The sequence below is a fragment of the Hipposideros armiger genome, unplaced genomic scaffold (genome assembly GCF_001890085.2).
Source record: "Hipposideros armiger isolate ML-2016 unplaced genomic scaffold, ASM189008v1 scaffold_293, whole genome shotgun sequence".
Classification (NCBI taxonomy): domain Eukaryota; kingdom Metazoa; phylum Chordata; class Mammalia; order Chiroptera; family Hipposideridae; genus Hipposideros; species Hipposideros armiger.
The window spans coordinates 1,786,838-1,809,756 of record NW_017731643.1 but is presented as its reverse complement, the minus strand read 5'-3'; the positions used below and the strand labels follow the sequence as shown (position 1 = coordinate 1,809,756).

Sequence of the window (22,919 nt, the reverse complement as noted above, 5' to 3'; positions counted from 1 at the left end):
TAATAATCTATTATGTCAATACCCCTTTGCTTATATAAGCATTCACTATTCATTGGGCATTTGGACTTTCTACTTTTAAAATTATAATTATTAATCATTAATTTGTAATACTTATAATAACAATTATTAAGGTAACAACAATAATTATAATACGAATTAAATTATTACTGTTATTAAATTAAATGATGAACTATTAAATTATTGAACAATTTACATAAATCATTTATAATCTAATATAAATTATTAAATTAAATTATCAATTATAAATATGATATATTTTATATTACTATTAATTACAATAATTAATACTACCATAAACATTTATTTCAAATCATTTCATTAGGAATATATCGTATTCACAGGTATTTGGTTACTGAATAAAGGGATGTGATTATTTTAAGTTTCTTTTATTATTTTCCTCCAGAAAGACTGAACCCCTGTAATAAACTGAAGACGCCAACAATGTTTGCATATGTCTATATTCAATTCCTGCGTTTCATCATTTTATTTTTTTTCACCAGTTGGTGTAAAATGGTACAATGAAATAATTTTACATTTCATTCCTTTAATTACTAGGGGGGAAGAAAGCTTTCCTACACAATAATTTTAAGTATCTAAGAATTGGCTTCATGTGGTAAAACTTCCCTCATTGTATCACGCTACTGCTCAAAGATAACTTCCAGAGCCTTAATTCTATTTGATTCAAATCTAAACATAGCACCTAGTCGATGTTAAGTGTCACATCCAGCGTGGCTAGTCCAACCGGCCTGAGTGGAGCTGACGGAGGATGAAGAAAGACAAAGAAATACTTGAAAGCGAGGGCTAGGTGGACCACTGTCTCCTGCTGGGAGGACAGTGACCCGGTCTAGCAGCCGTGGTTTATTGGTATAGTCTTGTTTATCGAGGGGAGGAGATTAGCCTTGAGCAGAGAACGTTCTGAGCGTCAGCTGCAGGATGATTGCAACCAAAGTACCGAAACCACCTCCGCTTGTTGCAGCGCTGAGCCAGCCTTGCTGAAGCCCACTAGGAGAGCGTGACCTTGCACCAACCTCTCCCTCACAGCTCCTGGAGGGGCCCTAGGTCCCCCCTGGCAGTTAAGTGGCGATTGGTTGCTTTATGGCTTCTAGATCTAAATCCAGGTAAATATTTCCCCAAAAGAGAGTCATAATCTTAGCTATTGTGTGCCACAAATAGATTTGTTTACCCTTCTGTACTAGGCATGAAAATGGGTCTGGGCCTTTAGATATTTTTTCCTGTGGAGCTGGCACTGCAGTTTTGTCCATAGATGGTATCAGAGGCACATTGTAGGAGGACAAGAGGTTTTTGCTTCCGGCCCAGGTGTGCTGGCTCGGAGGTTCCTGCAGCCTGTGGGTATCCTGTTGTGAAGCCTCCTCCAGCGCTCACAGCTTCTCCAGAGCCTGGCTCCTGCCATGCACAGCAGCCAGCAGCACCCAGCAGGCAGCACCTCCCCTGCCCTGTCCCAGGTATGTCACATAAAACCCGATGTAGCTTTATAGCAGAGTGCCTCTACTAATCAAGACAGCTTTCTTCCACACCTCAGAGGGCAGATTTCCAGAAGATCTCACTGCGTGGGACCACAATAACTTCCCTATTCAGTGAGTCACCGCTGCACAAGTCTGGATCTCAGCCCAGTGGGGCTGGGGGCTCTTCCTGGGGTGCCCTCTCTCTTCCTATGGGGTGTGGCTGGTATTTACATCTGCTGTTTTCATATCCATTAGAGTTCTCTTTATTTCTCACTAGCCAATCCCTCATTACTGTAATCCCCTGTGATAGTTAAATAACTCTTTATATTACACTTTCCCTGTTCAGGTTACTTTGTGGTCTCTCTTTCCTGATTGGACCCAGAGGGATACAAGTATGCTTCTCTAGAAGGAACAGCATATGTAGCTCCCACCTGTATCCCATACCTTAAACAGGGTTAATGGGTCTTTACGAGTATAACACCTGGCTGCCTGGGAGCAAATATTGATGAAATTGTTGCTGAGCCATGAGCAGGGAGTAGCCCTTTGCCACTCCACGTGCATAGTTTTATAGGTCTGCTCCTTCTTCTCATCTTAGGACACCAGTGGTTACACACACACACACACACACACACACACACACACACACACGTTTCCCTCATGGCAATTGGTCCAGGAGCAGGTGAACCCCAGCTGAGCCAGTCAAAGCCACCTGGGATTTTTCACCCAGAAGCAATATCTCCCTCTTGAACTGAAGTAGAAAGAATGAAAGGATGTGACTTCAGAACTGCTAGCAGTCACATCTCTAGCCAAGAAGGAGCCTTAGAGTGTGAGGCCTGTCCGCAGATGGTCACCAAGATGAGAGGTGACAAAACAGAGAGACTCCAAATGCCGTCTTTAACTCTGGATATTTTCAGGATGGCTTTAATCATTTCCCCCTCCATAAACTAATGAATCCCCCACTTTTTTTCATACCCGACTTCATTGACTTAGGTTTCTGTCTCTGACAACAGAAAAGAGCCCAAATGTAACATTTTGTAGACCAGAACCAATTCTTGATGCATTCTTAGATTCTTTGTAGCCGGAGCAGAGAAAGAAACATTTCCAAACTAGGCAAAGGCAAAACTTTGAGGCCTGTTCATCCAAGTTCAAGATAGTTGCTATTTTTAAAAAGCTCACATCAGAGCAACTTCAGGTTCTGCTCTCAAAGCTGGCCGTGCTCAAGTGGGACACCGCTGCTGGTTTCCATGACTACCCTCAGCCACTATGACAATACCAAAACAAAAGCCAGAGGACTTGGTGATTTACTTTTATTTTGTGGCCAAATGATCGCCAGTTTTCAAATGAGATGCTTGGTCCACTTAATTCCTGTTGCTCCGATATCTTCAGTTTTCCCTAATAATGTGGATGGATTAACAAGTGGCAAAGTGTGAGTTTGCGTTTGCCCTCCCAGATGCATTCCTTCTGACTGCTGAGATTACTTGGTGACTTTAGTTCCAGGGACACAAGTTGGGCTATCATGGTTCCGTGGGATAGTCACTCAAAATAGCTCTGCGTATTTGTTTTGTAAATAAACTAGCTCCATGGCAGGCTCACATACTCTTTTTCCAAAGAAGAGACCAGCATTGTGGGTCACAGGCTGTGGGTTTTAGGGTTGGGACAGAGGACCCAGAGGCATCTGTCTCTCAGGAAAACCACATTTAGCTCCCAAATCCTCGAGTGACCCTTCTGCCTTGTCCTTGCTTTTCTATCTGCTCCCCTGGGAAGGAGACCACCTGGGAACATTGTACCTAATAACGCCGTCATTGCATGAGGTACTGCACGCTTAGGTGAGGTACTGCAGTGTCCCCCTTCTCACATCTTGCCTGAAATGAGCCTTCTTCCAGATGCTCAGCTGGAAAACCCCCAAGTACCTGAGGTTTTTGTACAGCACATGAGAACCATGACTGAGGGCAGGAATAATGTTTTTACCCACCCTATTCACCACACAACCTGTTTCGTCCTGGACTCAATGTGTACACTTTTTGATTGAAGGAAAAGTGCCAACCTTTACTGAGTATCTATCATGTGCCAGGCACTCTGGGAGGTGCTTGCATGCATGTCAAATGACTTGGGAGGCAGGATGGCCGAGTAGCCATGGGCAAGAGCTCCAGACCTGGACATAAACCCCAGTTTTCCCACTTTTTTGCTGTGTGACTTCCCTGAGCCTCAGCTTCCTTACCTGTAGAATGGAAATAATAACAAATCACCTCCGAAAGTTGTTATGAGGAATAAATAAGGTAATCCACATAAAGCCCATTGTCCTGGTACTCAGGAGACATTCAGTGAAGGTTAGCTATTGTTGTTATTGTTACTGGTAGTAATTAGTCGCTACAGAATTACTCTGTGATCCCGGGAGCATCTTCAATGATAGAACGTTGTTATAGAGAAAGTTTAAGTCCTGAAAAGAAAAGTTCCAGAATTTATAAGCCTGAACATCGTAGCTCCTCAGATATTGGCTGCATTGATGAGCGTGCCAGCGTTTGAGTGTCCCTGCTTGGTAACTGGCCCGGAGACGTGCTTATTCTATGCTTGCTGTGTGCTGGGCACAGACGGTGCCAGGCAACATGATCCACGAGCTTATGAAGTTGTTGTGGAGACAAGGCCAACAAATACAACACTTGTGAGCAGTACAAGACAGGATGTATTGTTAAACTGTATTTCTGGCAGAAGTGCCACAAAAGTGCATTAAGAGGGGGAAAGTAACAGTAATTGAGCATCCACTCTGTCTAGGCCCAGGGATGAAAATATCGCCTTACGGTCTCATGAATCCAGTGAGGTAGATCTTATAGCTCCATATTTGAGATGAAGAAACTCTGACTCAGTGAGACTCGCCAACTTCCAAGGACACACAATGAGTAAGGGACAGAGTGAGAACTTGAACCCAGGCCTCCTGGCTCCTCAATGCTGCAGAATACCTCCTCCCAAATAACAGCAGATATCCTCCACCCCATCTTCTAGAAGGGGAAACCGGAAGTCAGAGAAGGTAAGTGACTTGTCCAAGGTCACTGGAATGGCAGCTGGCTGAGCTTGGATGTGAATAGGAGTCTGTCCATCTCCTGACCACAGGTATTCCATTTGCACCTTACAGCCTGTCCTGGGCACCTTCCGCCTACCCCAGGAGGATCTGCACCTGGGACACATCTGAAGAACTGAGCATCTTGGCTGTTGTTGCCCTCAGGTGAAGGATGTGGGGTCTCCACAGAGGCACCTGCTGGGCCTCTGAGGAGAGTCAGGCCCCCATTTTACAGATGAGGAAAAGTGAGGCCCAGAGCGGCTCATTCCAGGTCACTGTCCTCATTGTCAGTCCCGCCCTTTTGCCTTGGTTCGACTGCCCCCCCCCACCCACAAGCACCCCTATATTCCCTCCTGCCTATAAAACCTACTCATTCCTCAAGATATTCCCAGCCTTCCAGCTCCACTGGTGGGCCTGATGGGTTACTGAGGAAGCGTTTGTAAGTGGCCGGGTGATATGGTTAATTATTAGCAGTTTCCATTTCTTGGCTCCTGGTAGCCCTCGGCAAATGTTTGTTTAGAAGAGATGGGCAGATCAATGAATAAACTGGAGCGCTAACAGCCAGTCAAGTGAGGAAGTGCTGGGAACTTAGATGAGGTGGGTAGCCCCTCAGAAGCGCCACCTGATAGGTTCCAAAGGAACTTCATCAGGCTGGGCTCAGGGGTGCTAGTCCTGGAGTGACAGGGGAGGGTGGGGAAGAGGGAGAGAGCCCACAGAGGGAGCAGCAGAGCCAGAGGCTTGCAAACCTCTCTTCCGGTCCTAGCATCTGGTCTATTTTTCCCATCTACTTTATAGAGGTGCCCTGCCTCACAGCAGACGAGTGAATAAAAAGGATTTCCCCCTGTCCACTGGCGATGTGGAAAATCCCGTGACAAATCCCATGGAAACCATATAACCAGGAAATCTTACTGCTGTTAGAGAAACGGATGAGATCCTCTGGACACGGTTTCATTAGCTGATCATAGGAGACTGAGACAGAACCCCCACATTTGCCGTCTGAGGTGAATAAAGGTGGATCCAGACACATACACAGTGATGGTCCCGAGACCCGTGAAGCGGCCCGCCTCACCTGCTCCAATTCATTCAGGAATTAGAGGAGGCGGCGGCCAGGGCGAGGACTGGAGGACTCAAGCACAGGTAGAATGTGACCCTGGAATAGGAGCTGAGGACACGGCTGAGCAGAAATAAGCCACCTTCTACCTGAAACACCGAGGAGCATAGAAGTTACATGGGGAAGTCTGTTTCTGACCCAGCCCGAGTAATTCTCTCTATTGGAGTCTTCCATTTGGTCACTGCATTCTTCAACTCTAGGATTTCGGGGGGGGGGGGTGTTTTGTTTTATTTTTTTCAATGGTTTCTATTTCTTTGTTGAACATCTCATTTTGTTCATATATTGTTTTCCTAATTTTGTGTAGTTGTCTGTGTGTTCTTGTAGCCCGCTGACCTTCTTTAAGAGAATTATGTTGATCTCTTTGTCAGACAGTTCATAGGTCTCCATTTGTCTAGCGTCAGTTATTGGAGCTTTGTTAATTCCTTTGGTTGCTGTCATGTTTACCTGATGCTTCATGATCCTTGCACCTTTGCATTGGTATCTATGCATTTGAGTACATAATCTCCTCTTCCAGATTATACAGGTTAACTTCAGCATGGGAAGACCTTCGCCAGTCAGCTCAGCTTGGTGTACTGGATGGGTCAGCTGGTAGCATCCACGGGGCTTTCTAGAGGGAGGGGTCCCTAATTGGGCAAGGGCCACTGCCTGAGCTCTGAGCTGGGGGTGCTGCTGACTGGGCTCCGTGTTCAGGTGGGGCTGCTAGGTAGGCTCCCTGACTGGGTGGGACTGTTGGTTGGGTTCTGGGGTCATGTGGAGCCACTACCTGGGCTCTGCAATCACCTCTGGTTGGGCAGCGACATCACAGGCATGGCAGTGGCTCTGGTTGGACTCCACCATAGGGTAGGGCTGTGGGCCTCGCTCTGCGATCGCTCCTGGATAGGTAGGTAGAGTCTCAGACTGTGCTGCCTGACTGGGTGATGCTGCTGGCTGCACTGTGTGCAGGTCAGATGGGGCCACAGAAACCCGGCAGCCACAGAGTACAACCTGTGGCTGGCTGCCCACGCAGGATGCCAAGCCAGCAGCCCTGACCAGCTGTCGAGCATAGCCTTTGGTCCCACCTGACCAGGGAGCCCAGACTGACCGCTGAGTACAGTCTCCAGATCTCCGCTTGGATCCTTTGGCAAACAGACACTGCAAGCCCTGCATCCCTTCTCTGTCCCTATCTGATCCCCAGTGGTTGAGCTCCATGGGTTCTCCCAGTGAGCCCCACAAGGTGTGACCTGAATTAAAGGAAGTGTCCCACAATACTGGGAGGCCCATATGTCCACCTTGGTCTCTCTTTTTCCCACCATTCGCCCACAGGGGCCCTCTCAGTGCCGCGCTGTGCTGGCCTGGGGGAGGGGCGATGTGGTCAGTGTAGCTGTTCCTCTTCCTCTTCTCATGTGGTCCTTCTCGGTCTCTGTAGTCCAGGGGGCGCCTCAGCCTCACCCCCGTGTTCTGGGATTTTCACAATGGCACCTTGGAAGATGGGATGGTTGCTAGCGGTTCTTGTGAGGGGGACTCCTGAAGTGGTGAACAAACCACACCCTCTGTCTTGCTGACATCGCTCCTCCTCGTGCTCACTCTCATCCTTCCTTAGCTTCTATATATAAATCGGTGTTTTCAGTCTAATGTGGATGGCTTGGGTCTCAAGATAACCAGCAAATGTGTTTGACGGTGACTCACCTGCATCTTGTCAATCGCATCAGTTTCTCTGCCTCGATTCTGAGGCATGTGGCTGGACAGAGAGAGAATTTGCAGGGCACAGGGCTGGTGGAATCATGTCAGCCAAGGACAACGGCAATTACTACTCGTTATTCAGCCCGTGTGCTCCTGGCAAGACACCCAGACCTCATCCTTACCCACTCATGACTAAGGACACACTCAAGGGCTAGGTGATGGTACAAATCTCTCTCAACTGTCCCCTTTATATAACCTCCCACCCTGTGCTCGGGCCTCCATGGTGGGCACCTTGAAGCCCCGCCACTTCCTTTCCTACTCTCTCCTCGCTACCCTTCCAGCTCACCACCCACCAGCCTCCTGCATTCCAGATGCTTCCCTGCTTGCGCTGACCCTCAGTACTATAGACAGGACCACCAAAAAGACAAACAAACCTCTTTTGTGTTAGCATGGATTGCTAGGTATTAGTAAGTGTTTTTATGAGGTTTTACAATGCTAGGAGACCCCGTTCCCACTGAGGTGAGGACAGGGCAGGCCTCTTGCACTCCTCCTGCCGTATCCACCCATAAAATGATGTGTAGACAAACAAGAGGCAAGCAGCTGTAACAAAAAATGGCGACTGTGGCTTGCAGTGTTTTTATTATTGTATTTCTACGTCCCATAAATGTCCTTTACCTGGTAGCACACTTAAAGACAAGGGACAGGCGAGGGAGACTTTTATATTCGATAAATGTTTCTGCTGGTCTAAGAATGCTTATTTTTATGTTTATGAGAATGCTCTCAGGAAGAGAGTGACACACACATTGGGTCTGTCTCCTGAGGGGCTCCCATAGGATTTAAACACGGCTTAGGCTACGGCTGTGGTGTGCTGAGACACTATTTATAGCCAGAACAGTGGGAAGTGTTATTATGAGAAAGCCCAGGGTGCTTTCATCCAGGGAGCACACCTGCCAATCAAAACATGAATGGTGTAGAGGCTTGACCACTGCACTGTACATACGAAGCTGCTGTTGAACAATATTGTATGTCAGCTAAGATTTGATATATGTGTGGTTACGGGATGTGGAGTACAGTGCGGGGAGTGGAGTTGATGAAATTGTGATAGATATGTGTGATATTGGGGGGAGGGGGCAGTTGACTGGGGGAGGGGGGTGGTCACTTTGTGAGGGGTGAAAAGTGTAACTATTGCATTGTTTTGTACACCTAAAAGTAATAAAAAATAAAAAATAAAAATGCAGGCTTTGGGCAGGAGGAATCAAAGAGCACCATCTAGCGGCCCCCACAAGATTTGTTTTTGAGGAAACTGCTCAGTCATGAGGAATCCAGACCAGACAGAAGGCAAGAGCCAGAAGAAGTCCCAAGACCTTGGAAAGGAAACACCAGGTGCCAAGGGCAGTGCATGGGGCCTAGACGTGTGTAAAGTGAGGTCAAAGCATACATCCCACAAGGTCATTTGATAATTAAATGAGGTATTTCCTTTTTATAGGGAATGTTTTGTGTTCATAGAACAAGTGGCAACTAAATCATTGTCGTTAATTTAGGAATCTCAGACCTTGTTAGAGCATATTATATGCAAATATATTTATCACTTTGTGTGATAAGTTGTATCATCTTTATTTGTGATTATAGAATATTTATTATTTGAAATGTTCCAGTTTGCAGTAATAGTGGGTTGGGTTTTTTTCTTACTAGAAAGATCCTGTAGAAAACAGTGTTATTGGGTTTAGAGGAAATGTAAACTATAGAACAAATTAATAAAAGCTATTTTGGAAGTGAACTTTACATTCGTGCGTGTGCACCAGTGTGTGTGTGTGTGTGTGTGTGTGTGTGAGAGAGAGAGAGAGAGAGAGAGAGAGAGAGAGAGAGATCAAAGGCACAAGAAATAGGACAAAGCAAGGCCTAAATATTAGCAAAAGCCACCATTTCCTGGAGTATTCATAAACGTTAGATAGTCTAAAAGTATGTCCCATGGGACAATCGCAAACCTAGCTCTGGATGGGACCAAACCTGGATTCCTCATATGTCTGTTTATATTCTTGGAAAGCAGAGGTGAGAATCATCATCAAGCAACCAAAACACAGTGTCTCTGATGACTCTGAGTCACCTCCTGTATGGAATTGGGCGACCCACACATGCGGAAACAGATGGCAACACCAGAAAGAGTGTCTGACACTCCGATGTGCGTGTGTAATTAGTGTGAGTCAATACATGACTAAATAAATATGTGTTACTAGATGTAACATATTGATCCTCCTTACTCAGTTTGGGAATATTTTAATTTTCATAAGAAATTTATCCCGACTAGAAGAAACAACTATTATAGTTGGGATGCAAAGATGTTTTAACTTTTGATGTCAATATGTATCCTGGATGATTTTGAAACCATTCCAGACATCATATCATTGTATCTGTAAAAAATTAACTATGTATCCCTAAAAGATAAACATTTTTTAAATTTAACCAAATACCATATTATGCCTAAGAAAAATAACATTGACACTTTAATAGTACCAAATAGTCAGTGTTCAAATTTCCACAATTGGCTCATCAATTTTTTTGAGATGTCACATTTTTTATTAAAAACTTTAAAATATATCTATTTCAATAAATGTTGATGGAATTATTGAATATTAGTATGGCAAAAAAATGAAATTTTTAAATTAGTGTCAGGTGTACAAAACAATGTAATAGTTAGACATTTACCCCCCCGCAAAGTGATAACCCTCCACCCCCAAAACTGAATCTTGACACCCTGCCTCACCCCAAGACAAAACAATTTTAAGATGCTCGATCAGAAGTCTGGCATGGAGTGCCTAGGTGCTGTGCTCAGGATATCACACGACTAAAATCAAGCTGTGAACCAGGCTGAATTTTTGTCTGGAGGCTCTGGGGAAAATCTGCTTGTACGTTCATTCTTCTCGTTGGCAGAATTCAGTTCTTAATGGTTGTAGGACTGAGGTCTCCCTGTTTCCTTGTTGGCTGTCAGCCAGGGGCTGCTGTTAGCTCCTCTCTCTTCTAGTCAGCACCCACACATTGGATCTTTCTCGTGATTTGAATCTTTGGCTTCTCCCACCTCTGATTTAAAGGTCTCATGTGATTAGGTCAGGCCTACTTGGATGATTTCTGTCTTTAAGTCAACTGGGATCTTAATTATATCCCCAAAATCCCTCCTGCTACACAGGGTAACATAATCACAGGAGTGGTGGCTCATCATATTCCCAGGCTATGCCCACACTCAAGGGGAGGAGATTATACAAGAGCAAGTGTCATTTGCAGGTCATCCTAGAGTTCTGCCTTCTGAAATCGTTTAATCTGAATCCAACCCTGAGAATATAATCAGACAAATCCAGATTGTGTGACATTCTACATGACAACTGGCCTGAACTCTTCAAAACCATCAATTGAATGAAATAATTTAAAAAAACAAAAGCTTTAAGTGGCTCTCCTAGATTCAGGGAGGTTGAAGAGATATGACAGTCAACTGCAATGCATGATACTCAATTAGATCCTGGAGTTTTAAAAATCTAATTTGACATTTTGGAGACAATTTGAAATTTGAATATGTCCCAAATATTAGCTCTTGTAACAATGTTAAGTTTCTTGAATGTGGTAATGGTGTTATGGTTATGGAGGAGAATGTTCTTTGTTCTCAGGAAATAAATGCTGAAATGCTGGAAAATGTAGGGGTGAATTTCACTATGTCTGCAACTTGCAAATGATTCAGATATAGATATAGATATGGATATGGATATACATATAGACATATATAGAGAGAAAGTAAGAGAATTTAACAGCTTGTGAATGAAGAAGGTATATGGGTGTTCATTGTATTGTTTTTCAGTGGGTTTGAAATTTTTTAAAAATTAACATTGGGGAAAATAATGTCAAAAATATTCTAATGATATGATTTTTTTTCCTCTTCCTGAAAGATTTATGAAGAATAACTCTTTCTGTAGTGAGGCAGAACAGAAAGAGGGGCAGGTAAGTCGAAAATAGTCAAACAATGCCCGAAGGTCTTATGGGAATCCTTCTCTGCCACATAAAACATGAATCAGAAAGTATTTTCTACTTAGGAAAGCTAAGTAACCTATTCCTCATTGCTACAATTTAAATGTAAAGAAAGACACTCCTCTCCCAATTCTGGAAACTGTGTACATTCACCAAGATTTTGCTTTGGGCAGACCTTACTTAACTTTAGCAATGGCCGCACGAATCAGGTAGTACTGATCTGTGCAAATAAGATACAACCTTGTAAACAGCACAGACAGAAAACATATCTCAGAAGCTGTTGACTCAGTAATCTCAGGTCTGGAAATTTACCCTATTAAAATTATTCAAAAGAAGGAAAAAGTTTTATCTGTAAAGATGTGTATAGTAGCATTATTTACAATAGTGACAAATTGGAAATGGTCTAAATCAGGGGTTGGCAAACTTTTGAGACGGAAGAGCCAATCCTGTCCCTCACAACAATTTAAAAATTGTTCGAGAGCCATAAAACAAATGAAATCACCATTATGTGAATAATATCCTTTAAAAATTTTATAAATAAAACTATGGTAGTTTTTTTTTTTTCAACTTTATTTCAGAGCCACATATACGCACCCAAAGAACTGCATGTGGCTCGGGAACTGCAGTTTGCCAACCCCTCGTCTAAATGCATATCTATATAGAGTATTTAAGTTATATACATATCAGTATTGTGCAGAATTTTTTCATAAATTTGAATATAATATGAAATCAGAAGACGTGCTCATCAAAAATTGTTGAGAAAAATGTAGAATGCAAAATTGTATTCACATTCTACGTCTGACTATGCACAAGCTCTGAGCACGCATGGATAAAGATCAGAAGGGACCAAAAACAGTTATTGTAAATCTTTGGTGGGATTGTAGGCATAATTCTTTTGATAATTAAAAATTTTGCTATTACTATCTCTTCTACTAGACTACAAATCCGTGCGATCAGGAACTATATCTGTCTTGTTCATCTTTTTACTCCCAGGGCCTGCAACAGGGCTTGAAGAATGAAGAAACTAACAAAAATGAACAAAGGAAAGAATGAATGAATAAATGAAATGTTTAAAAATTAAATAACATTGTAAAAAGCAGGAGACTTTCTTATAGGAGATTAGGACATTCTATGAGTTTTAGACCAAGAAAACCACCAGGTTAATATATTGAAAAAGTTTATAGTGGGCCTAACTTAGGTTTTAAAAACAAGATCTTTTATAGTTAACTTGCAAACTCTCCCTCCAATGCCTTCCCTATGTTAAAGCCCATATCTTCCACGACCTCTCTCAGACCTCATTTTCTTCTCTCTTCCAGGCTCGCTTTGCCCCACCACACCAGCAGTCCCTCGCTCTTTCTCAAACACCATCAAGGCTCTGCCTCAGAGCTCTGCCTAGACTTCTGGCCCTGCTCTCTTATTTGCTTCAGGCTTCTGCTCAAATGTCACCCTATCAGCGAGCCCTTCCCTGCTATCCACCCTATTTAAAACAATATGCCTTCTCTCTCCACATGCTGGCACTCTGTCCGCTTTACCCACTTTATTTTTTCCCCATAGCACTTACCTCCATCAGACATAGTGTATGTTTTATTAATTTATTGTCTCCTCCCCCCAGACCCCCACCCCAGCCTACATGAAAACTTTATTGGGGTACGGATTGTGGTTTTTATTGTTCCCAGTGCCTAAAGCAGTGCTTGGCATATAGTAGGGACTCAATAATTTTTGAAAAAATAAAAAAAATATATAAATTCATATAGGTATTTACATGTTATTTCAAATATGTAAATAAATATGCAATAAATATTTTTTTTTAATTCTAAAACAGTGCTTTGGCATGCAGGAGATACTCTACACATTTTTGTTGAATGAGGGTACAAAAAATCATTAAGACGGATTTGATAATGAGCTTACTAGATATGTCATGGGCTGATAATAGGGAATCATTTATGTTGGTGTTGGAGAAACCCTATAAATAACTTTTCCTTCCCAGCCCAAATTGGCGTCTCATCTGGAGATCATGGAGTCAGATGGCAATCACAATAATCGGCTTAGTCACTGGTGAAGGCTGGGTGCGCGGCCACAGAAGGCTTCCTGGTCCTTCACCCCCCAGTTGGACAGACGTTGCCATCCCGGCACTGACAGAATTGGACATATCAAAGAACAGAGCAGAACAAACTCTGCACAGCAACGTCTGAAAAAAGAGGAGAAACACCCTATTCTTTCCCCTGACTCACCAATCAGGTAAGCTTCCTCCTGTGCTGGGAGACGTGCAGCAGGAGACCAGGAGTATCATTCTAGGGGAAGTCCGTCCACATGGAATCTTAAGACCATAAAAAAGCGGTACTTCTCCAATGATAGAGAGAAAAGTGTGTACAGGCTACAGTGGGACATCTGGGGTGTTTCCAACCTGGTTCCAGGAAGCCCAAGCTAAGTTTTGAGGTCATATTTATCTAGGCAAGAAGAGAGAGAAAGGGCATTTTGCTCAGAAGGAAGAACATAGGCGAAATCATGCAGGCGTGAAATAACATTGTGAGCTTGGGGAAGCATTGTAATATTATTGCTATTATTAAATCATAAAGTGTGAGGGAGGAAGGGGTAGGACAGAGAGCTGGCGTTGTGTACAGGGGCCAGATTAGGGAGGCTGGTGTACACCCGATAGGGACCTTAAAACTGCCTAGATTTCCCTGTCAAGTGAGTGGGGGAAATGAGAGGAAGAAGGCAGGCGTTCTACTGATATTTTTAACATGCCCATCTTGTTCCTTATACTTAGCAGATGCTCAATGAATGATCATCGTATTGAAATAATTGATCACTTTCAGATGAGGAGTTCTGGTGAATGCTAAAGACACCCTGCAAATGTGCCATCTCCCATCCTTGTTCTCTCGAGTTTTTCTCTTGAAGCAATCATCTAAAACAATGGGTTCTCAAAGTGTGGTCTTGGACCAGCAGTATCAGCGTTACCTGATTTTTAGACCCCAACCCCAAACCTATCGAATCAGGAACTCTAGGGGTGGATTCCCCGAAATCGGCGTTTCGCCAAAACCTGCAGGTGAATCTGGTCCATGATGGAGTTTGAGAATCACTGGTCTATAAAATGATAATATGGCCACTTAAGTAGCATCACCCAGAAAAGTTCTTATCTGTTATCTGTATATTGTGCATTGGGAGTCAGGCCTTTAGACACCAGCAAGCAAATTGTTCTGAGATTTTTAGTCCTGGTTTTACATGATGGTTCTTAATGAAGACAATTCCAACTTAGTCTGTCCATTGGCTCACACATCCATCCTTGCAAAACTGTCCTTGTTGACCTTTCCGTAAGCCTTCCAGATGTCTTCTGTAAAAAAAAGAAAGAAAGAAAAAGAAAAGAAAGAATAGAAAATATTATTTGATCCATTCATGACTAATACACCAGTTTGAATGGTCAGTTTCCCCATATTGTAACATAGCTCTCCTAACTGACACTGTGGCTGGGACATCATGAAGGAATTCATAGGTGTCCAGAGGCTGCTTCTTAGGAAATCTAATTAATTTGATTCAAACATGCTCCATTTGAGTGAAACCAACTATATTAGTTCCAGAGAAACAGAAACAGTTGTGTGTGTGTGTGTGTGTGTGTGTGTGTGCGCGCGCGCGCGCACATGCATGCACGTGCGTGCTTGTGTACAAAGAGAGAGATTTTAAGAAATTGGCTCATGCACTTGGGACTGGGTCTAAAATCTACAGGGCAGGTCAGTAGGCTGGAGACTCAGGGAAGAACTGATGTTGCAGTCTTGAGTCTAGGCAGTCTGGAGGCCAAATTTCCTCTTCCTCAGGGGACCTCCGTCTTTTCTTGTAATTCCTTCAACTGATTAGATGAGGCCCACCCACATTATGGAGGGTAATCTGCTTTACTCAAAGTCTACCGATTTAAATGTTAATACTCATCTAAAAAATACTTTCACAGCAATATCAACACTCATGTTTGACCAGTTCTGGGTACCATAGCCTAGCCAGTTGACACGTAAAGTTAACCATCACTCCAATAAACAATTAAGAGACCTAAGTTTCCCATACTCTTTTTTCTGCCCTGAAAAATATTTAAGTGTTTATTTGAGATGTCATGCGGCCAAGAACATATTCTGGCTCAGAGAATATACCAGCCTGATAAGCTTCCAATGGACCCAACCTTCTTCTTTTCCCAAAGGGCTCACACCAGAGTCTGGTTACTTTTAATGAGGATTAATGTGTGGATTTACCAATACCCCCATACTCCTTGTCTTGCTAAGCATTAGCAAGCGTAGGGTGGCCAAAGTGGTTCTCAACTGGGGTGAATTTGCCCCTATCCTCATCCCCAGGGACATTCTGGAGACAATTTTGGTTGTTGCAACTCGGGGGCTGCTAGGATTTAAATCTAGTGGGTGGAGGCCAGGGATGCTGCTAAATATCCTACAATTCAGGACAGCCGCTCCCCACCCCCCTTCATTAAAGAATCCTCTGACCTTAAATATTAATAGTGCCAAGATCGAGAAACCCTGACATACACTTAGAGGGCATAACAGAAACGCAATAAATAACAAAGTAAATTTACTGTCCTCCTGGAGGACACCATTTTCATCTCTCTCTTTCAAAAGAGCTGGAGCTCCAACCTCCTTAATTATTTTATTTGCACGTATGTTTCTCTGTCCAAACACATGATATCCACATATGCCCATTGTAGGGTTCTTTTGAATCTAAGCAGATTTTGATGTTTGCTGAGTCCCCAACTAAACAAGAATAAAATTGCTCAATACCTACTGTTTGAAGCAAGAGGCTAATGAAGAGACAGCTAGAAGGGAGTGGCAAGGAACACAAAAATGAATCCCATTTCTCTAAGCAGAAAACAAGCACATGCTTGTGATCAGAACCTGAGACTTCACCTTTTGCTTCATCATGGTTTAAACCACAATGCTATTTGAATCCTACTGTCTCCTTACTCAACACCAGACGTGCACGGCTGAGAAAAAACAACCCTGGCCAATCAGTCTTGCTTTAAATTTATGGTGATTAATCTCAGGAGGGTGGTCACACGGTCTTTCCCTAGGCCCCTGTGAGCTCTCCCCCTCTCCTACGTGACCTCTTCATTCTTGATTCCATTTCCTCAAGCCTCATGCTTGTATAGAGGCTGGGTTCCTACTTCAGTGCAAAAAGTCAAGTAATCAGAAGAGAACTTTCACAAACTCTTACCGCCACACCTACCCATCTATCCACATTTATGCCCAAATACTATAACTTCTCTCTGACATCAGTGACACACTGTTCAAGACCCATGGGATGCACTGGGTTCCACCCTGTCTTTTACTTAAGAACCTCTCTCCAGTGCTTTCCCCTTTTCTCCCTGCATCTTCAGTTTTTCTCTCTCTCTTGGATTACAAGGGAGGAAGGTGAAAAGGAATCAGCTAAGGAGAGTGAGAAAGACTAACTAGGAAGGTACTGGTTAAACCAGGAGAGTGTGGCATCTTGGAAGACAAGTGAAAAACTATATTTCTGAGAGGACAGTGCCAATGCTTTCTCCCCTCAGCGTTGGTCAGGGCTGTCCGGTGGAACTTTCTGCGATGAAGGAAATGTTCTATATCTGGACTCTCCTCCATGGTAGACATGTGTGGATATTAGCCACTTACAATGCGGCTGGTTTGATTGAGGAACTGAATTTTAGATTTCACTTAACATACGATTGAATTTTATTTTATTTTTGTTATTATGTTTTTTCCCCCAACAGTTGAATTTTAATAGCCACTTGTGGGTAGATACTAATGTAGTGAACTGTAGATGCTGGAACGTCTCAGAGCTCAGTTCTTCGGCCTCTTCTTTTTTCCATCTACACTCATGCTCTTGGTAATCTTTTTTTTTTTTTTTTTTAAGCTGAGCCATCCTGCTACCTGTTGGCAGCTCAGCGGCTGCTCAGCTCGGGCTGGACTCGAACCGCTGTTGCTCAGAGCTCAAACTCTTGAGCGAGCTCTTAACCAACTGAGCCACTCAGCCGGCCCTTGCTCTTGGTAATCTTATCCAGTCACCTGGCTTTACATACCATCCACATACCAATTACCCCAAATGTATAATTCCAGCCAGATTCCCACCCCTGAGCTCTATTAACCTAAACAAACAAACAAACAAAAAGCCAAAATCAGAGGTAACGTGTTTATTTGACATTGGAGAATTGCAATTCGGGAACACAGATTCAGGCAGAAATCCAAATTGTGTCCCCATTATGAGGTGAAGGCAAGGGGTTTTATGAAAAAGAAAAGGGATAATTCCATGAATAGAAAAAAGGAATTTCTATTGGTGCTAGCAAGTTGAGTTCCTCTTTAGCTGTACATGGCTATTTACCGATTCTAAAGACTATCCATAATTATAAGTTCTTGTGGTCCGTTCCTATTTGCTTTACAAACAGTTGTTTGGAACACATTGCTGCTTTGACCCAGTCCAAAAGTTATTTTACCCAAGTCAAACATCCCAAGGGTTCAAGGAGTAGGATGTGCAAGGCAGTTTCTCTGGAATAGCTGCTCTGGCTCTATTTTAAAATGGCTCCACTTATGTCATTTTTGGCAGCTCCAAAAGAGAATATCAAATTACCTGCTTGACAATTCTCACTTGGGTGTCATATAGACATCGTGAACTTCACATGACCAAAACTGAGCTCCTAATATCCACCACTGCCCCAAACCAACAAAAACCTTGAGTCCTTTTTGGTTTTTATCATCTTAATGATAACTTGCTCAGGCCAAGCATCTCGGAGTCACCTTTGACCGCTCTGTTCCTCTCAGGGCTCCTGTTCCCCATTGAACTCACCAGAAAATTGCATTTACTCTACCTTCAAAAGATATCTGGATTTTGACCACTTCTTAGCACTGTGACTGTCAACATCCTAGTCCAAACTACCATCACCTCTCACCTAGACTATTGCACAGCTCTCGAAACATTTCCCTGAGTCTGCACTTGGTCTCTGTTGAGTCAGTTCCCAATAAAGAAGTCAGAATGGGTATTTAAAAATAGGCATTGAAAAAAAAATAGAGTGACCCTTCCGCTCAAAAGTGACTCACATCTAACTCAGAGTCCTTACTATGACCTAAAAGCTGCTACGTGATGTGCCCTCCTATCATCTCTAACCACATGGCCTCCTACAGTCCCCTCATCAATCTACTTAAACTACATGGTCTCCTCACCATTCTTGTAATGCACCGGGCATGTTCCTACCTTAGGTCCCGTGTTACCTGCCTCTGTTCTCCTAGATGTCTGCACAGCCAGCTCCCTGTTTTCCTTCAGGCCTTCCCTCAAAGCTACCTTCTGAGTGAAGCCTTCCCTGGCTATTCATCTAAACTTTCGCATACAACCTATCATTATTTACATAACATATTAATTATCTGGATTACTGAGTTTTTTGGATGGCTCCGTAAATTTTGCACTTGATGCTAAGTAAGGCCTTCTAGTCCTGGCCCTAGCACTTTGAAAAGTGCCTGTGACGTGACGTGTCATCTTCTGATAGAATAAGAAATATATATTTGGTCTTCATCCTGGGTTCCTGGCACAGAGCTCCTAAAATACTTGTGATTTCCTTGTGATAGGGGTGAGAAGAGAGTTTTTTGTTATTCATGATAAGCACCCTTTAACCATACCTGAGTTTATGCTAATGAGGTGAATCTTGGTGGGGCCCTTGAGAGCTTCAGGGTAGGGCCTGGTGAAAATTTTCAGTCCCATAACCAATGGCCAATGACTTCATCACTCATACTTCCAGGTTGGTGAATACATTCACATTCCAGGAGGGTGTGCTCCCCACCTCCATGAGGATAGAAGCTCCTATGCTCAGGATGGACACTTCCAAGCTTCATTCTGTGTACTTCTTCATCTGGCTGTTGGTTTGTATTCTTTATAATATCTTTTAAAATAAACTGTCATAGTAAGTAAAGTGTTTCCCTGAGTTCTGTGAGCCATTGTAGCAAATTATTGAGCCCAAAGAGGGGTCAGGGAACGCTTAATTTTTAGCTGGTGGGTCAAAAGTATGGGAGGCCCAAGACTTGTGATTGGTGTCTGAAATGGGGGGCAATTTTGTGGGACTGAGCCCTTAACCTATGGGGTCTGCACTAACTCAGGTAGTTAGTGTCAGAATTTAATTGAATTGTAGGATACTCTTTGGTGTTCAGAGAGTTGGAGAATTGATTGGTGTGGGATAAAACACCCACACATTTGATGTCAGAAGTACTGTGTGTAAAAACAAATCCGAGACACAACAGAAATGTTAGGTGTTTTCTATGTCTTAATCTCATTACATGCAAGAATGCAACTTTTGCTAATTATTTCATAACTTTGAACCTGACATACCATCTTCTGGGGAAAAAAACTATTAGCAAAAATGGGTAACATTTCTGTAGAAAAGAATCATTGTGTTATGGTGACAATGATAAGGCTTCGAAGCCAGAGATATAGGGGTTCAACTCCTTGCTCTGTCAATTATGCATTTGGGTTTGGTGAAGTTACTTAAACCCTTAAGCCTTCATTTCTAATATGAGATTTAAAATTGTAACTTAGAATTGTAAATATTTGTAAACATTCTGGTATATAATTGGTGCTAATAGGTAGCTATTGTTACTATGAGTCCACTGGAAATGCAGAATGAATATTGTGACTAACCGCCCATTCTACCAGGAGGCTGGCAGCATGTGTGAGTTAGTTTCCTAACAGGACAGTTTCAAACTTTGGTCTTTGTAACACACGGCTCAAAGGTTGGTGAGAGAGCTCGCTTTCATAACAGCTTCTGAAAATAAAGTCTCTACCTTCTGGCAGAAATAGCAGTATCTAAAATGGACTTGCATGGTTCCTAACACATTATAGGCACTTCATTTCACACAAGGTTCATTTGGGGGAGTATATTTTAAAAGTATCACACTCGTTAAAAATTATGGATAGCAGTACAAAAATACCAATACAGTAGTCATGGTGGATGGTGTGCTAGTCTCCCAGTTGCATTGTTTGCTGAAGATGGAAAGAGTCTGCGAGACATTTCTCCTGGTAACTGATCATTCTGTCAAGGCTCAGGATTTTCAGTGTTGAAGAAGAGAAAGCTGTTTGACTTTTGTTGGTTGGCAGGTGGGTATGGATTAGTGAATTTTTGTGCATATTGGAAGATTAAGGTATTATGCATTACTTCATAGGATTATGTCTTTATAATCTTTTGTTTTTAAATTTAGAAATAGTTTGATTAGGAAAGATTACTTATGATTCCTTAGGTCATTATTTGCGGATGTATTGCCTACCCAAATTATACCATTTATATGATGATGCATATTAATTTAATGAGTGAAAATTATTACTACTTAAGTATGTGCATGCTTTGTTAGAGTTTTATAAAATAGGGCCTTGTCATCAGGCCCTTTTATCTTTTTACCCAAAAGATTAATTTGTCTATACCAAAGTGAATCATTGTCAGGAAACATAGATTCCATTCTCTACTAAACCAATTTTTAATTTTTTAAAAGGTTTTTGCAAATTTCTCTTGCTTTCCACAAACTTCTTGTTTGTTTGTTTGTTTGTTTGTTTGTTTGTTTGTTTGTTTTTTAAACAATGCCTCTGATGGTATGCTGGTAAGTATTTAACAATCGGCTATCGAGGGAAAAAAATTCTGAGTTGTAGTGTTTGCCAATTTCCATGGTATAAATACTCCCACTATAGCTGATTTCAAGTTACCAATGTGACTTCAATGCACTCACAAAATTCCTGAAAATTTAACAATTAACTCTCGTAAGCCACCATGAGTGGCTTCATTGCACCACTGGATACCTTGTTTATAAAAAATAAAAACATTAACAATAATAAAGCACAGCTCTCTGAGGATGTATAAAAAAGGACTTTTAATTAACAAACAGATTTTTAGTTTAATAGTAGAAACAAGAAGAAAATGATACATAAAAGGGAAGGGAATGGAAGGAAAAAGATAGAAATAGTTACCTTCATTGACCAAAAAAGATTTAGTTTCTGTTGCTTTTCCTAAGATTCCCCAGACTGACTCCTTTCCACTGAGTCATTCCAGCCTGGTGAACAGAGATTGGTAGAAAGACTGGATATCAGATGGGCCTGTGTTCTACTATTTTGTAACTTTCAGTGTGCTGAAACCACACGTGTTCTAAAATGTGGTAGCACACGAGGGAATTTCTGACTTGTATTAGCTGCTTTTCTGCTTCCTGTTCATATTTAGAGGCATGACATTATTTATTAGTGATCAGCAAACAATTCTGGCAATCAAAAAAATAACTTACGAATGACTCCGCATTACTTCTTCCCTTCACACTTACCTGTAACTGCTATACCATTTCCTAAGGGTGGGTTATGCTCTCCTCTACTTTTCTGCCTAAGGGGGCCCAGCATGTTGCAGTCTGACCTGTACATTGCAAGTCTAGTTCTTGTCTCTCTTCCGTCTTGAAATAGACCTTTAGAACTACTGAGATGTTCCTTTATTTGTCTTTCTGATTTACTTTGATAAACAAAGGACACTATTTGAAGTGGTAAGGACAGATTTTAATCAGTAATATATTACTGCAACAGGGAAAAGAGCCCAGTGTTAACTAAACAGAGGTGACTGGACATTTTAAAGGAAGAAATGAAGGAATAGGGAGAGAGAGGTGGGCAGGGGCTGAGTAGAGTCAGGGAAGTGAAAAGTTAACGAAAAGTGGGAATGGGGGGCTTTGGTCCATGGGAAACCCATCTGGGTTTGTTAATTGCTGCTTACCTAAGTTAGGCTCCTACCTTCTTGCAGAGGCTGGGAGACAGGGACCCTATCTTTAGGTGTTGGCTGGAACAAATAGTACATCATTTGGGCAGCCTTAAGTTTTCTCAGGCAAGCTCTTTAAAGGAGTCAGTCTAGAGTCATCCTAGGGATGTGGCCTTGAGCAGTTTTAAGCTATGTTAGTGTTCATTCCAAGTCTTTATAGGCCAAGGTTGAGGCCTGGTTAAGAAGAGGGCTCCAAGGAGCCTGGGTAGAGTTTGGTCAAGGAGAAAATCTTTGTTGGCCAGCAAACATTGACAAGTGATGTTCTGGGCATTATTCTCTCTTCTCCTGCCCCCCAGTACTACCCTTCACCCCCGAGCCTCAGAAGGGCTTCATGAAGATGGTCGCTGGCAGCCTTGTCCACAAGTCAACCTTGCCTTCTCTTGTAGGAAGAGGGGTTTTTCCTTCTCCTTGGTGCAACCCTTAGAGCTGCAATGAACCTCTCTCTCTTCTGGTCCCCAGAGAGAATGAATACCTTGGAAATCATTCAGGTGGAGGATTACTTCAAGAAGAGCCTGACCTTCTGGGACAGCTCAGTGCAAAAGCAAATCCTTCCAAGACTCCTGCCACCATAGATTGGGTTTGTCTGTCTTTGAATTTTAAATAAGTAGACTCATACAGATGTATTCTTTCCTGACTCAAATTAGTATTTGTGAGATTCACTCATATTGTTATAGGTTATAGTGGACCAAAAAGCATGCTCTGCTGGCAACAGGAAGCTGGTCTCAGTGGCAGGACTGCAAATAAGGAAGGGGCGTTCCTTGGCCCCTTCTGCAAAGCCAGTACCTGCTCCTTTTGTAAAAAAAAAAAAAAAAAAAAAAAAAAAAAAAAAAAAAA

General features: G+C 42.5%; 1 long non-coding RNA gene across 3 annotated transcripts; it reads left to right on the top strand.

Annotated features, from left to right (window-relative positions):
- The first annotated feature begins 925 nt into the window (after positions 1–925).
- LOC109391439 (uncharacterized) lies at positions 926–22,866 on the top strand. 3 transcript variants are annotated; one of them, XR_002125812.1, is made up of 6 exons: positions 926–1,139; positions 4,254–4,506; positions 11,236–11,287; positions 13,302–13,552; positions 19,059–20,407; positions 22,545–22,866. It is a non-coding gene; the product is annotated as an uncharacterized LOC109391439 (long non-coding RNA). The 3 variants fall into 3 exon arrangements; XR_002125813.1 differs by lacking the exon at positions 926–1,139 and having other exon boundaries at positions 4,161–4,506; positions 19,059–19,179; XR_002125811.1 differs by lacking the exon at positions 926–1,139 and having other exon boundaries at positions 4,161–4,506.
- Positions 22,867–22,919: the final 53 nt, after the last annotated feature.